The sequence below is a fragment of the Prenolepis imparis genome, unplaced genomic scaffold (assembly GCF_030444845.1).
Source record: "Prenolepis imparis isolate NDT839.2.m4 unplaced genomic scaffold, iyPreImpa1.0 SCAF_5, whole genome shotgun sequence".
Lineage (NCBI taxonomy): Eukaryota > Metazoa > Arthropoda > Insecta > Hymenoptera > Formicidae > Prenolepis > Prenolepis imparis.
Window position 1 is genome coordinate 4,243,640 of NW_028141163.1, and position 17,244 is coordinate 4,260,883.

The 17,244-nt window shown below is 37.1% G+C and overlaps 1 protein-coding gene across 2 annotated transcripts in view; it reads left to right on the forward strand.

The window, feature by feature from the left end:
• Nucleotides 1-2,623: 2,623 nt before the first annotated feature.
• The window catches only part of Cv-2 (crosveinless 2-secreting protein), a 41,489-nt gene continuing 26,868 nt past the window's right edge, over nt 2,624-17,244 (forward strand). Inside the window, exon 1 of one of the 2 annotated variants that reach the window (XM_083038095.1) lies at nt 2,624-2,763. The gene's annotated coding sequence lies outside the window, so the exon portion shown is untranslated. Of the gene's footprint in view, nt 2,764-4,955; nt 5,502-17,244 lie in introns of those variants that run through there. The other variant, XM_083038096.1, reaches the window with a different exon arrangement.

The following is a 17,244-nucleotide window of genomic DNA, read 5'->3' on the forward strand; positions in this document are numbered from 1 at the left end:
TCTCAATCATTAAACAGTTTATTTGCACATCTCATCGCTCAAGGACCGAACGCGGAGAACTGCTCGTAAAATTTTTTTCAAAGATTTGTGTCGATTAGATATATAGAATATCGAAGAAATCTCTGATAATTCATGAAGCATTGAGTCGATTGATATATCAAAGTTTAAATAATATAGTGGCTTTATCAGTAATAGTAAATTTCAGCTCGACACAGATATTTTGTTTTCTCACTTCCAACAGTAAGATCTTATATTTGACATATCAACACACACACACACGTATGTGGGGTCATGTGTATTTTAACTCACAATCAGTTAAATTTAATTTTATATCTTACTAAAATTACAAGGAGAAAGATAATAAAATATCCATCCGGTTGCAGTTTATATTATTATTGATAAAACCAGTTTATATATACTATTATCGATAAAACCACTATCATTTAAACTTTGATATGCCAATTGATTTAGTGCTTCATGAATCAGAAATTCCTGAGATTATTCCTTACATCTATTATATATATTCGGTCTAATAAAAAAATTAAATATTTGATGACTTAAAACTTTAATAAATTTAATAAATTTAGAAATCTCTAATTATTGTCAGAAAACAATTTTATAGGATACAAATTTCAATTTTAAAAAGGGAAATTCTCTCCTCTTCGGTTTTTAACATAAATATTTAAAACATCGAAAAATATTTCATTTACAAAATCTACATTTATGACACACATTTAATTAATTCTCCTAATATATAAAAAAAATATGAGAGATACAAAATATATATTGCATCTCTCTTACTGTCACCGCCAATTAATTTTACGATACGATGTCAAGAGCTAAAAGAGTAGAAAGCCAAGTCGTTGATTTTTTACCTAATCGCGGCGGAGGAGGGCTAGACTAGAGATCGCAAGAGTAGCTATCCAGGTGGGATGAACTATCTTGTTGATGTTCCTCGTGAAAGCGGCCGAATGTTGCGTTCTGTTCGGGGAACGAAGCAACATTCGGTGCTCCTCTTTGCTCTTTGGTATTTACCAGTGATTTCGCTCGATACGCACGTGTGTTTGTTCATTCACAACACACACACATATGCATATCCTCTCCATCTTTCCCTTTTCATTTCCGAAAAGTGGAAGATAAGGTTTATCTCTTTTCCCCCTTCTCTATACTCTTACTCCTCATTTTCCTGTATTCATTTAACTCGTCGAGCTACCCTTTCCGTCTCGCTCTCTTCGGAGCGAAGCGCAATTCTCAAGAGCGAATGAAAGACTTTACGAGCTCCTTCTGGAATAATCCACTAACAATCTCCGTTGTCCTCCGCCTCACGCAAGGATCGTGTGAAAGCTCCGCCGTACATACATTTACTTCTTCGGCTATGTTGGCATCGCGAAACGAGTTCGGCCACGAGTTGCATCGGCACGCGTGCGGCTCGCACGTGGCATTCCGATCGCGTCTCAAGATGCTTCGATCTAAACTTGGCGATACATATGTATATCTTATGAGAGACGCACCATCTGTTTTCCGCTTGCAATTTCTCGCTTACTATTGCAATATATTTTTTAATTATATACGCGTTGCAATTAATAGGAATTATATTTTCATTACCTTTGCATCGTGTCTTATTATTATTATCTATTTCTCACAAAGCAAGCATTCGTGGAAAATATAATCCCAGGAAGAGTATAAAGGAAGAAAAATATATATATTATATATAATCTATTATTAAACATTTTATCTTTCAAAAATTGTTCAGCCTTTTATGCGAACACCCACTGCAATTGTATATTAATCCTAGAATATAAGTTTTTTTTTCAAAAATTAAGATAATTAAAGTTACATGAGAAACTTATCGAAATTTCGCGAAAGCCTACTCTTCTGCATTCTTACTTTATCTTATCGGATACCGAAAGGTCGAAAGAAAAAATTGATATACCTGCATCTCTGTATCACAACATTTAACATTTATATCTTTTCTCTCTCTCCTTCTCCGGGGCACGATGCCACCTGCATCAAACCATCTCTATTCGCGTCGCACGTGCATAAGAACCGCGGCTCTTCTCGTTCTCTCCTCTCCTCTCTCACAATCAGTATACGCGATGCCTCACTCAAGGAGGTTTTCCTCTACTACTCGCAACTATACAGCCTCCTTCTTTTCCTCCGCAACCACCACCACCATCGGCACTAGCAACCACCACTACTACTACTACTACCATCGCCACTCTTTCCGTCATCCCTCCCTCTTCTCTCATTCTCTCGGCGACCGACCGCGCGCGAGCGATCTTCGTTATTCGCGCACGGTGGTGGAAATCGCAACGGAACTCTTCAGTGCAGCTGCGACGAGCAGCTGACGCGGAATCATTCAGATCCGCAGTGGAGCTCGTGCCGCGTACGCGATATCACACGACGCGACAAGACAGGACAGGACAGGACACGACACGCAGTGCTACTCGCACGTCTCATTGCATTGTCATCAGTGCGCTGGACCACCTTCGCCGAGATTCGTGCTCGCGCGTGTGCCTTCATATCTCGTCGCCGCAAATGAACTCGCGTCGCGAGTATTACGCGCGCGAGAAAAACTCCTCTGATTGTGGCCGCACAATCTCATTATCGATCAGTGCGGTGTGTCAACGTCAACGTTGTCACGTGGATTCGCGGCGAGGTGCATCGCTGCTGGCTGCTGCGCGGCCACGACGACGGATCGCGAGTCGAGACGGCTGCTGAGAAAGGAGCTTGTAATAGGCCGACGAAGGAATATACTCGCAGGTGAGTGCGAAAGATCCGTGCTTTGCTGCGGGGTATCTAAGTCTCACGGGGAGACGGGATCCTCGAGAATGTCTCGAGGCGCAATATAGTTTGACGGACGGATCGTCTAAGAGAAACCGAGAGATTGTATTCTGAGAAAAATCTCGTAAAAATTAATGCAGAGATATATTTAGCTAATTGTAAAATACAAAAAAGAAAGAGAGAGAGAGAACACAAATTGGAATACAGAGAAAAAAGAAAGGAATTATAATTAGAGACATAGAAAAAGGTTTATAAAAAAGTATGTGTAATCAATAATTATAAACAATATTCTATTGACAATATCGTTTAATATATTAAAGATTAAAGAATTACGATTCTCAGTCGTATCGTTGTAGAATGTGTCGAAATTATCCTATCTATATAGAGTTTACATTCTAATATGGAATTTACTTTCTCTATTGACATTTCGTAAGAAATTGAAGAGTCAACATTTAATATTGCTCCAAGAATGTAATTTTAATGTTCGAAGAAATTTTCTTCTATAAATCACAGCCGCGTAACTCTTGAAGGATCTGCCGCGGAGTTCAGCGCGACATATAGGGATAATTAAAGTATCGGGATGAGAGAGATTATATACGAGGAGAAGGAAAAGAGAAAGAGAGAGAGGAAATGACGAGACCGAGAATGCGGATTACGATGCGTGATGGATGGATCTAGCCGAGTGGATTTTTACCACGTGATATCACCGAGAAGAGAGTCGCATAACATATTCGCCTAGCGAGAGTGCTGGACCTTGCCAGTATATACACGTGCCGAAAGCGACACGTGATTCCCATTTGGTGATAGCGATTTTTCAATTCTTCGCGAAGTTTTGGTACGTTTCACTCGTTAAACACGAATCTGTCTCCAGGATGCACATTTTTATTAGACGCACTTATCGCTAAATATATTATTTCATTTAATAGAGAGAGAGAGAGAGATTGTGAATTTTCTATTTTTTAAAAATAGCATTTGACATATATAGAAAATAAGAAATAAATTGCGAATTTAGATATATTTCGTGATAAATAGAGATATTTAGATATATTTCGTCTTGAAAATTTGCAAAATAACAGTTGCTGACTGAATCGAATGTCAAATCTATGAGTCACATTTAGCGAAATGTGGGTTGAAAGTATCAGTCACAATTTTTATTTACGTCAAGCTCGCGCGTTCCATCTCGATGAGGTTTAGATCTAAATAAAATAACATTTAACGTCATCCTCGCGAACTCGCGGGGACTATAAGCGAGCACGACGGAAAAATCCGTGGGATTATCAGCGTCAGCTGTTCATCACCTAAAGAGATGCCCCTCTGTGGGTACGAGTGAAAAGAAAAACGCGCAAAGTCGTCGGTTACAAAATTAAATTCACGCGACATCGCGATCTATATCGGTATAATCGATTTTTGTGACGCATTGATGTCCGCTTCGTGGGCGGTTTGGAATGTTTTCATTTTTTTTATCAATACCTAGAAGTAACAAGAAATTTATGAATATGAATAATTTGTAGATTTCTAGAAGATATTCCAATAGGATATCTTTGATCATTTTTTTTTTGCGGGAAAAGACAAAAATAGATAACTATTTCAAGTTTTTCTATATAAAGACAAAGTTAATAATATAAGAAAAAATTTGATCGAATGCAATTAACCGATTCATCCGATTGAATCTATAAGGCACGTAAGAAATTACTTTAATCATTTATTCGATCAATGGGAACGGACCGATTAATCGATCAAGGCATAAACTACCGAGTCTCAATCGATTAATCAAGAGAAATCGATAAACGGATAACAATTTAATCGATAAATCTCGTGCGACTGCTTTCGATCGCTTATGTCGAACAATGCCAACTACATAATGAAATATTTATAATTTCGAAACTATAGTATATTATTTGATATGAATAAGCATATTAAAATAGCTATAGTTTGAAGAAAATTAATTAGCTGACTAACAAAGAAACAAAGAAAATAATGTTGTTCAGGTATAATATTTTTCTCATTAAAAATAGAATAATAATATAAGCAATATATTTTTCAGAAATATATATGTCAGTAAGAAGTCAAATTAAATTTTCAGCGTTCGCAATCAATTAACTAAATTATAATTAATCATTATTAGAAAAATTATTTCGCGGTTCATTATTTCTTAACGAATATATCTTTCAGATACATTTATCAAATAAACGTCGCGCGCAGTAAACACGATACAGGTTGGCGAGATACCACGTGTAACTCCTGATTATACTCCGATATATACGGGATCACATGGATCGCCGCTGTAATTATCGCAAGCGATATTTCACAGTGATTTAAAATGCGGGCAAATGTCGAGAGAGAGAGAGAGAGAGAGAGAGAGAGAAAACTAGAAAGAAAGATAGAAAGAATGAAATATCAGTCCGCGATAGCCAGAGCCAGGCTCAATCCCTGTAGCCCACTCGCGCGTGAGCGACCGACATTGTGTACAGATCGGACCCTTCCTCGCCAGCACGCACCTGTTACGTTCTGTTGTCGTTTCGCCGCTCGGCGTGGCTGCACGCGACAGCTCGTGCCACTTACTTCTTACTTCCAGTTACCTCTCGGCAGTGCGTGCCGCAGCGTCGCCTTTCTGCTATTTCTCGCCCGACCCGGCTCGCGAGATCCTCGAGAGATGAGGAGAGATTGATCGTGATATCCCGTTCGCGCGAGATCGGAGCCCGCCGAGGGATCTACAGGTAGAGTGTATAGAAACGTAATAGAATAGAATATATAGAGAATTATTCATTATTACGCTCTCTCAGTGTATTCTCCCTCCCTCCCTCTATCTGCAAATTATCTCCGCTGCAATCTGGAAGCGGAATAAATAAATGTCAATCCCGCGCACGCGAATAACGCGAAAAAAAAGAGATGAAGTAGTGCGAGTGTGTAATTCGATCTGCCGCCACTCTTCTTGCATTTCGAAGTCGTAGAGCGACATTGCTTTCGAATCCGGGGTATCGATCTTATTACGGAATCTTATTTCAGGAGTACTCGAGGTAGGAAGAGAACACGAAGAGAAAGAATATTGTAAAATTTGAAACTGTGTTTCAATCTTTCACGCGCGAGCATTAATAGTGCAATTTGGAATAAACGATGGATACAGTAAATCATTTAAAATATCATATAATAAGTTACATGAAAAACTAACATGATATTAAAGAAAATAACGCAAATAAAAATTATAGTATACATCAATTCATCTTTTTGATGAAGTATTAAAGAAATTGTCATCTTTGTGATTTTTATAAATTTCATTTATAAATAATATATTATTCAAAATATTAGTATATAAATAGAGTTGATCGTAAAATATTCCTGAAATACAAAAGTTAAAGACGTGAAAAATAGATCCGGTTTGCTTCTATTGCACTTTCTTGCCCGTCTTAGAATGAAGATCGAATAAATTTGGACACTCGTAAAATACACGAAAATTACCTTAATATTCGTAACAATAAAAATATGATTTATATAAGATTTATATATTTTCGCGGAAAAATTCTCTTATCGAGATATCGAGGATTTAATGACTGAAGAATAATATATTCTGAAAGACTAAAGGAGAAAAGGATCGAGGGGAAAGAGATCGCGGTCTTCTCCGAGGACGATCTCGCGAGAGCAGCTTCTTCCTCGGAGGCCTCGGAGCACTTTACTCCGGTAAAGCCGCACGAGCGAGCATGCGAGGTCGAAGCCTTCCCTCTCTCGCTCGAGAGGAACCTGCTGTTCTATCTCTCTTTCTTTCGCCTTTTTTTCTTTCTTTTTCTCTCTCTCTCTCTCTTCCTCTGCGCTCCTTTCAACTTACACACGGTTTCTCTCTTCGACTCGCATCGCACGCGCGCGTCTCTTCTCAAGTGCGCGCTTTGTGCGGCAAAGAGAGGACTCGCGGCGGCTTCGACAGACTGCCAGATTTTTTTGGGAAGCGAAAAGGTAAATTAAAAAAAAACAAGTCAAATAATAAATCGACTCGAGAAAAGAAATTTTTCGTTTTTAAGATACTAATTACGCTATCTCGTGAGTTGCGTCTGTATGTTTGGACATGTTCGCCAAACACTTTTTTTTTTAAAGAAAATTAAAGACAAATCGTAAATCGCGCGTCGCGACACATCTTATTTTATCAAAATCAAAATAATCGCGATATTATTATCGACTCGCTTTGTCCGATTTTCTCCAACGTCGCAAATCGCGTATATATACGTCAGTGATGACTTCGTCGACGGGCAACCGGATGCGCTTAAGGGCCAAGCAACCGCAACAAGTACGAGAAATTACGATCTTGATGTTCGTAAATCCTGACACTGACGTAAAAAGGAAGCGGATCGTTGTCTCCATATATTACACCGTTCGTTCACCACGTCCCTTCGCGGAATTGGCTCTCTTTTTTTGCGAAATTACGTACGCAAATCGTAATTATTGACAGCGATATTATACCGAAGGATATTTTAATGTATATTTCAACACGATCGATTAATTTCAAATATATACGCAAAGACTATATAAAGAAAAAACGCAGAATGATGAGATAAAATTAATAAAATAAAATTTAATAAATACATACTTCTACAAAAGAATAATAAATGTTTTCAGCTGAAAATAGAATTCTTGACATTTCGCTGTGAAATTTTATCTTTATTTTAAAATTTAAGGTGACGTTTAATACGTTATTAAGAAGTAGTTTCTCTTTGGGAATTGACTGATTGTCAGGGGATCACTAATTCGAAAGAAAGAGGGACGCAATACGCGTCTCCATATCTATCGTTGATACTTTTTGAACGGTCAAGGGCCGTCACGTCAACTCGCATATATATTGGACATTTGCATTTTAATCTAAACTTCAATTAAGCAGTAACGGAGTCCTATATCTTAAGGCGAAGCGAGCCTATGTCGTCAAGCTATTGTTGCGCGGTGAAATTTCGTGCGGCTTATCGGAATATTTTATTTCGCGTCTACAACACAGCTTCCAATTCAACAGACCCTATTGTCATCGCTTTCGACGATCGTAATCGTCGACAGCGACGAACCAATCAAAAAAAATATTGAAAAAAATGGTCGAGATGGATGATATGAGTTTCATTAATTGTTAATCCACGATTATTATTTAAATTAGATTTTTACTTGATTTATATCGTTCTCTATTATAATACCCCTCTCTCGTTCGTATAACTTTATCGAGGAAATATTGCAATCGTCGATAGCGACAAACCAATCAAAAAAATATTGAAAAAAATGATCGAGATGGATGAGATGAGTTTCATTAATTGTTAATCCACGATTATTATTTCAATTATATTTTTACTTGATTTATATCGTTCTCTATTATAATATCCCTTTCTCGTTCGTAACTTTATCAAGGAAATATAATTCAAGTTGACACATACAATTTTTACAGGATGGAAAGACATTATCTCTCATATTCTATTATTATTATACTATACTAGTGTTGGAACTACGTTAAATATTTCAGGTATTCAGTGACGTCAATTATTTATTATCGTCGCGTATCACATTGATGACACGACGGCCCGTTAGTTCCACTTTTCAATTTCATAAACGAATTCTTATATAGAGTCGAACTTTCACGGCTCGATTGAATCTGTGTGTATAATGCACGCTTCATCTTCGTCGTTGTGTCGTCCATATAGTCTCTCGTTTTACCCACGTTGAATGGGCACTGGATAATAATCGGATGCCGCTTCGAAAATTAAGTCCCGCCTTCTTGCGACGGAGCGAATTACGAGATTGAATTTTGCAAGAATTAATGACTTCTAAAAGTAAATTGAACCTGCCGGCAACATCAACGTGCTGTGTCGTGGCAAGTTTAGATGAGCTCCATCCGTGCGGCGATAAATTTCAATATTTTAACATTTACAGCGTGCATGCAAACATTGTCGCGTCGTGTAATTTTTAATTGAAATTCTTTCAACCATATATAACGCGAAAGATTTTCCAAATCGTGTAAATTGATAATTAAAGGAGTGAATGTGCAGGACGCGTCGTATATTTTTCTAAAAGTCGAATAATCTTGGATTAAAATAAAATAAACCGATAAAGAATTAATAAATAAAGATTAAAGCTATATTACAATTAATAAAAAGCAGGAATAAACATTACCCCGTGATTATCTTTTACGAGTATTTCGGCGAGCGCGAGATATCTGTTTTCGTAATTGCCGTCGTGAATGAATTTAATTTAAATAAATGACCAAAGGTGCAACTTAAAGATGCAATCGTCCAAGTTGTAATTCGAGACGCGGGGGGAAGGGAGGTGCGGATATTTACTTTCATTGCCCCGATAAAATCGCCTCAATCAAAATCCATTAAAGTAATCGTCTTAATATTCATTTGCTTTCCCTCGATCGTTTTATTATACACCCAGACGGCGGAGTAAGAGAAAGAGAGAAGGAAAAAAAAGAGGAAAAAAAATTAAAAGGAAGGCAACGCGCGGACCTCTAAGGTCGAATTCTTATTCGTGCACCGAACTCACACCGACCACCAGATGCATTCTTATACGACGGCGAAACGATCGAAAGTATTATCCTTCGTTTTAAATCAGAGATAAGCGGGACTCGTCTCGTCCATTAAGGGCGAAGGATGCACAAGATACTGTGTGGAAGGCCGCGATAACGGATTGCGCGCATAGTGCGTGTTCAACAGCAGCCTAAATACATGATTCCCTAAGTCATCTTACGAGGAGAGACGGAGACCACGTGTTCGCCGAGCTCTTTTAAACCAAACAAGATTATCCTCCATGATAAACAAATTTTTAAAAAAATTTGGTCTTTAATTTTATTACGACAGATTTTATAATTTATTTGCAGTTGAAATAATTTTTAAATTGAAAACGCACTTTATAAGATCTACATTATTTTCGAGGTATAATTCACAACAAAATCTAGTTATTTGCATAAATATATACGCAAGCTTTATTTTCTCAAAATTCGCTTGCCTATCAGTGACAAATATTGATCATTCTAGTTTTTCTCGACAAATTATCAATTCAAAATAAAGTGTTTTTCGAATGTGGCAATCGTTCGACAGGGGTGACCCATTTAAAAGCAAAAGTTTAATTAAAAAGTAAAAATAAAAGTGCCTAAAAAGTTTACGATATGTTGTATGAATAGAATAAGTCATTTTCGCATGAATATAAATTGAAATACATAGGTGTGATTCACCGAAGGATTAGAGAGACTAAATTTCGCAAACTCCGCCATTCCTACATAAATATATATTCCACGTTCGCCGTTCGCATTTCTAACATTTTTCCGCCATTCGTAATACGTACTTTACGACGAGTTTTATTTCTACCATTCAATGCCTCCTCGGCAACGTCATGATTCGCCCCCGGATCACGTCTCAGGAATCTCCTTGCAAGTGATATATACTATACTATAGCCATCGAGAAAAGTGTATTTCTCACTTGCACATATAAATGCGAACATTTTAAAAATTAATTATATATCAAGATATTTAATATCAAAAAATCTTAAAGTTTAAAGATGACATTCGATTTAATTTGCACATTTGAGAGAGAACTGCCTTGGTATTTATCAGAGATACGTCACTAAAAATTTATATCAAAAATCAAACTTGATATAAAATCGAATAAAACAAAATTGATTTGTCAACAATTCAAAAATTAAATTAATTACATGAAATTATCAAAAAGATGCTATAAATTTACAAGTGAGAAAAAACTGCCAGTTTGCCGAGAGAAATTATCTCGCGGTTATTTCATTCAACAAGATCGATCTGTTCCGAGCGATCATGGCAGTTGACATTTATAACGATCCCCGTGCGAAAACGATCATTCCCGTTCGACGGCGTGAGAAAGTATAAGCGCCATTGTAACACGATTATAACACGCGAGCGTGGTCAGAGTGGCGAGAGGTCGAGGAAAAATTCCGCGCATCAACAAGACCGACGCCGCGACTACAGCTGCGCCCGGCACGAATATACGATTGCAAAAATGATATCTCTCGCCTGATGCTCGCGACTCCATTCATTCGCGATTCTCGTTTGCGGCGAGCGCGGATGAGGGAATTTTCGGACATTAATACGGCGTTAGGAGATCGGAAATTATCTCTCATCATTTTTTTACCGTTTTCTGCTCCATTATCCTAAAATCATCCTTCGCATCTCCGCGTACCATCGATTTTTTCTCTTCGCCGATTAAGGTTCAGTTTCACAACGTCGAAGTTTAATTTCAATTAACTGTGCGACTCGTTTCGCCTGTTTTCTGTTTCGATCGGTGTATAAACTATGTTAATATTAATTCCCAGAGAGAATCATGCTACACGTATGTAAGGCGTTTTCCTCATAGATAAACATAGATAAATATTTTGTTCCTTCGTTTATCTTTATAGCATCGAAATTTTAATTCTCGGAAATTATACCGGTTTGAATTCCTCCGCTTTTGTGTGACAACGTTCCGGCGAGATTTTATTATATTCCATGATGTCATTTGTTACGTGAACAATATGATTGGGAAAAAAAGAAGGCTCGTTTAATTTGAATGCGCGAGGTGTAGAGATTCTTTGAATTCGAGAGACAAGCTTGTAAACAACTCACGTTGACGCCATGTAAGCAAGTCTAGGTATGAAATACCGTACGATCCTAAATCCTCGAGCTCTCATTACACGCGACGATATAAGTGAGAGACGTGCGCTTTGCAAAAAGTGACATCGACGAGTGGCATGACAGTCTCCGAGCACTCAAACGGTTCAAATATTGAAATTTCAATATTGATTCTCCGACAGAGAAAGAAAGAGAGAGAGAAAGATAAGTTGGTTCCGAGCTCCATGCGTTTTTATATGTGCATAAATTATTGCACACACGGCGCAAAAAGGGATCTTCGAAAAGCCGCGGCTTAATGATCTCCAATCATCGGGTGGCGGATGGACTTTGAAAATTTGACGAATATTTCCGAAGAAAAATAATATTCCGCGGGATTCTTGTACTCCATTTATTTGATTAATTTCCCGTCATTTTACCGACTCGCGATTTAAAAAAAAAAAACGCGATTGTAGCGAACGGCACGGTGAATGATCATAACGAGCGGCTGTCGATATCGATCGATCGATCGTTTTTCCCGACGACGATTGCTCGTCAATTATCCCAAGTGCGCATTATCCCTAAGGTAAACACGATCGCAGCCGGTGGTCGCGTAACAATAATCGATCGGAGACGTAGGGGATTCATTAAAAATAAAATCTCGAATTGAGATTTAATTACTTGATATTGTACGAAGAAAAAATTTTCCTGGGCACAGCCGATCAATTTCAATGAAAATTAATTTTTCCTTGAAACTGACGCACACCCTACCATCCGCGTCCGATTATTTTTAATCCATTGAAATTTAAATAATCGATAATTATAGCAATCGCGTAAACGCGCCACACCGTATATAAGATTGCATAGCGGAAAATCCGAAACACGTGTCTTGTCGGCCGACGAGGAACGCCCATATATGCCAATTGCGGGAAGAGAGAGATCGTAAACGCCACACGCGATAAAGATCGACGATATCGGCGGACTTAATGTTGCATTGCATTAGCCTACAACAAACGATTGCTAAATGAGCGATTACCGGACGCCGTTCGCGGTCGATAATTACCGCATCGGACAAGCGGTTATTACCGCTTAGCGAACGATAATTCATTATTATAGGTTCGCGTTAAGTACGTGAGACTATATAACGTAGTCCTATACGTGCGCGCCTCTAATCCCCCTCCGCCGCTTTTATGTAAAAACATGCCGATATTATTGTTAAACAAGAAGCAATTACCGAGTTAAACGGTCCCTCGGCTAATTAATTTAATGTCCGATATACGCGCCTCGCACTTTACTGCCGGAATAAGCGAAGAAAGTCGATTTGGCTGATAGATAATATATCTTGTCCTCTCTGTCTTTCTCTTTCGCGAGATACTTTCACTAAAAAAAAAAAAAAAAAACTCGACATTTCGGTATATTCAGCGACTATAATTATCATTTATGGCAGGAACTAACTAGGGGACTTCAAGCCCGCAACTTAATAAAGTCCGCGAATGCGATCGATCGACATTATCGTCTATAAGATTTAAAAAAAAAAAAAACATGTCATGTCCATTTTGTTTCCCTTCACGTTCACATTGAAAACTAAAGTAAAAAATATTTCCATCAATGATAATAAATCTTCTATATTTATTTAAGATATTCTTTAAAAAATTCGATGCAATATTTGCAGTGATTACGAATTGAAAATTTATCACATTCAATATTTAGGGCGTTTATGGAAAATCTATGAATGACAATCATCGAATTAAAATATTCTATCAAATTTTGATTAATATTCTTATCAAATTTTTTAAAACTAACAATAAAACTAAGTTTTCTTTTTTCTTTCCCAATAGTTATATTACCGATTATTATAGTTTTATTATGAACTATATAGTGTATGAAGAAGCTCTCGTGATCGTCTTCCTTCGACTTGTCTCTTTCCCCCCCTCGCTTTCTTGGATCGAAATACAAGGACATTTAAATTAAGAATTGTAATTTATTCGAATGATTTTACCAAGGCCTCGTAACTGTCTTTCTCAGAATAACAATCCGTGAAAATTACAATCTTTCCGGCACACGGGTTACCTCTTTTTGCGCGAATCCGCGCGCGAAAATATACAGCCCGCCCGAAAATATATCGCGCTAGGGGAGCTAATGCGCCAATTAATTGGATCGCAAAGATACAAACTGTTAGTTGTCAGTAAGAAAGATTATCCACGTATTCTGGCCTTGCAGGTCCAATTAAAAGCACAAGCCGCAAACGTACGTTAACATGTAACTTTCGTTACGTTTCGTTAAATCCAAAAATAAAGATGGAGAACCTGAGAGAAATACTTTAATCGTGCTCTCTCTTTCTTTTTGTGAATTTCGTTATGAAAGACACTATGTATAAAGATTGTCAAAGTTAAGAATCTCAATTTTAATGATGCATCTTTCGGCATCTTACAATTAGCGAATTTTTTTTCCATTTAAATATTTTTTCAATAATCAATATTAAATATCTTGATAAGGCTTGATGAGACAGAATTGGAATTCTGAGAAGGTGAACTTGGCTCAAACTTAAGCGAACCGACGTATAATCAATCTCAATGTATATACTTTAACATAATAAAAGAAGACTCAACTAACTTTCTGAGTAATGATCACTGTCGTCGAAATAATGAAGTACAACGAGAAACGTTGGGCTTAGAAGGGCTTTAGAGATTGAGAGAGAGAGAAAAAAGGCAAACTGCCCCGGCGATGTGCACGTAACACGGTCGACGCTGGAAAGTCACGACGTGAATAATGCGCGCGTCAGTCTCTATTTTCAATCCCGTAACTTTGCGCGCTCTCATCCTTGTGCCCGAACGCGGAGAGAAAAAGCCGCGCGATATAATCGTGCACTCTTACTTCTCCGGCGAGCCTTTTTTTCCTCCCTCTTCTCTCGCGTATAATGCCGTACACAATTGAAATGGTTCAAGGCGGAGACATTAAACGCAAACTTGCCTCGTATACGCCACAATAATGGCAATAATGCATAATATAGAGTAATGAAAATTTCCGCTCGCAAATATACTTATTATGAAAAAAAGTGCGATTAAATCTTATGATAAAAAAATAGTTTCAAGTTAGTTTCTATCCAACGCGAAAGAGACATAAGAGAGACTTTGAAAGTTTCCTTTAAAAAAGGAAAAGATTGTTTATTTGAAACGATCTAATATTTTAGAATAAATTGTCGATTTCTATCAAGCTATTGTCATCAACAGACAATATTTTAAAAAGTTTCGTAGAAATATCTGTAGAATGACATATATTTTTACTTTATGACATATGTTTCTCTGTTTAAACTGTTTATCGAAATAAAGTTTATGCCTATAAAATGCCGTATATTTTGTATAATATATTCAATATTCGTTTTGAGGAAATCAATATTCGATTTTTAAAAATATTTCATATGTAAATTATCGATTTCGTACAACATTTTTTATCAACAAATTTTATGAATTTTCTATAGGCGTCGAGAATTAAATAGATGAGAGTAGTCATATTTGATTGAATGTCTTAATGCATATTAATCGAGGTTACGGATTATCAGATTATAGTATTTGCAAAAAGTAGTTTGGTTTCTTTCTCTTCTTATTCTTTTTTTTTACGCCGCGTACACGGACATCTGCTCGCGTATTCTTTATTTTCATCGTGATTTCTCCGGCGGCATATTTTTCCCTCTCTCGCGCGCTTCGAAAGCTGCTTAGATTAAGAGTTACAAGTCGCGCGCGAACAATCCCGCGGCGCGTCGTAACTGTCTTTCTTAGAATAACGTACACTGAGAATCGTAACTTTCTCGACGAAGTTTCGACTCGGGGATGCGCGGCACGTTCGGCAAAATATATAGCCGTAATAAAAATATACCGAAAGAGATCGCGGCAATATTCTGCGTTGCGCGAAATAAGCTGCAGGAACAACGTCCCGATGAGTGCGCACACAATCGTAAAAAAAATATACAGTTTCATGGATTATATACAAGATATTTCTCTCTCTTTCTCTTAGAGCCTGACATATTACTTCTCAAAAACATTACCTCGCGTCTAGCAATTGTTTATTTATTTATTTATTTATTTATAAATGAGATAAAAGAGATCCCTTTAGTGCAAATAAACCGAATATATGAATATAATTACTAACATGAAAGACATAGAATAAGATGCTAAAAAGAAAAAAAAATGAGAATAATACACAGTTGGAAAATTTGTGTTTTCTTGTTAAAAACGGTCCCCGTTAAAATTTTTGTGTTAAATATTTAACACATTCATGTGTTAATTTAACATATTGCTGTTATGTTAATTGGACTCAAATGTTAAATTATTAAAACAACTAAAAAAAAGTGTAAAAATAACACAATGTATATCTATTTTTAATTTTACACAATAAATATGTTCCGTATTATTAGTGACAAGATTTATCTGTTAAAATTTACAGAAAAAAATGTTAATTTTACTTTATAATATAAGTGGGGATGATAAAATGTAAAATTAACAATTTTTTTAGTTAATTTTTACATTAAAACTATGTTAATTTTACACAAAATTTATTTTAAGTTTATTTGAAGTTTGCATTTATTTTATGTTAAAATATTAACACAATATTCGTGTCACCATTTAACATATCCGTATTATGTTAAATTAACACAAAAATTTCTGTGGACCGTTTGGGACAGGTGATATTTGTTAAATTTAACACAAATTTTTCAACTGTGTAACTTTTCAAATTAGAATTAAAAAAATTAAATATTAGGATGCAATAACCTAACAAAAGACAATAAAATATAATACACGCAATTATAATTTCAAATTAATTAGTTGACAAAAAAAATTAATGTTATTTAAGTACTATAATCACTTATTTAATATTTTATACATCGATATTTAATTTATATAATTATTTATTTAATATTTATTTCGATATTTATTTAATGATCATTATTTCGATATAATCGTCAATTGCGAATTATACGAAGAGAGAGAGACGCGCTCGAAATCATCGTCGGGACGATCAATCATAAATCCGTGCATACGATGCGCACGTTGGGATATCCCCAACATCCTTTTAAATCAGCCTCGTGCAGGTACCGCAGGTGTTTCCACCGCACGATACACTTCTCGTAAACGCAAGGCGACCGAGCTACCTGCCGGTTTCCCCTTTCTCCCTCCTCTCTCTTTGCTTCTCCCTCTTCCTTATTTTCTCCCGTTCGTTGCACGTGCACGTGCACCGTACTCTGCGCTTTTGCGCAAGCTACTGCGTTTTTTTCACACACGGAGAGGCGTACGCATGCATGCACGCACGCACCGCGCGCAAATGAGTACGTCGTGCAACGACGCGTAATGGAGAGCCAGAGAGAGAGAGAGAAAGAAAAAAAAGAGAGAAAGACGACGGGAGAAGTCGGACGGTGGAGGGCACATAAACACGAGCACGTGTCCGTGAGCGGCATGTGGCAGAAGAGTGGAAAAAGGTGAAGGGCTGCGAGAAGGAATGCCACTCTTGAGAAAGCGAGAGAGAGAAGGAGAGGAGAGGTTCCTTGTGCACAGTGGGACACGGAGAGGAGAGGATATAAAGCGCCATAAAGAATGCAGCTAACGTTTTGCACGTGAGACGGTATGATATTAGGCGGCGTGAGAGTCTCTTATCTTGCGTTTTTCATGCGTTGTTTAAATTTGGCTTACGTATGTAGTAATAAAGATATGGAACTTGTGCAATTAGCGCCTTCAATTATCAACGATTAGCACCTTACGCGGACCTCCACTATAAATATTGATTTTAGATAGCAACCGCGCGCGGAAAGAGAGAAAGAAAGATATCGTTTATCGATAAGAATAATTGCCGGCGGGCCTTTCGGTACTGAAAGGAAGGTGAAATGCTTCGCTGAAAGAGAGGAATA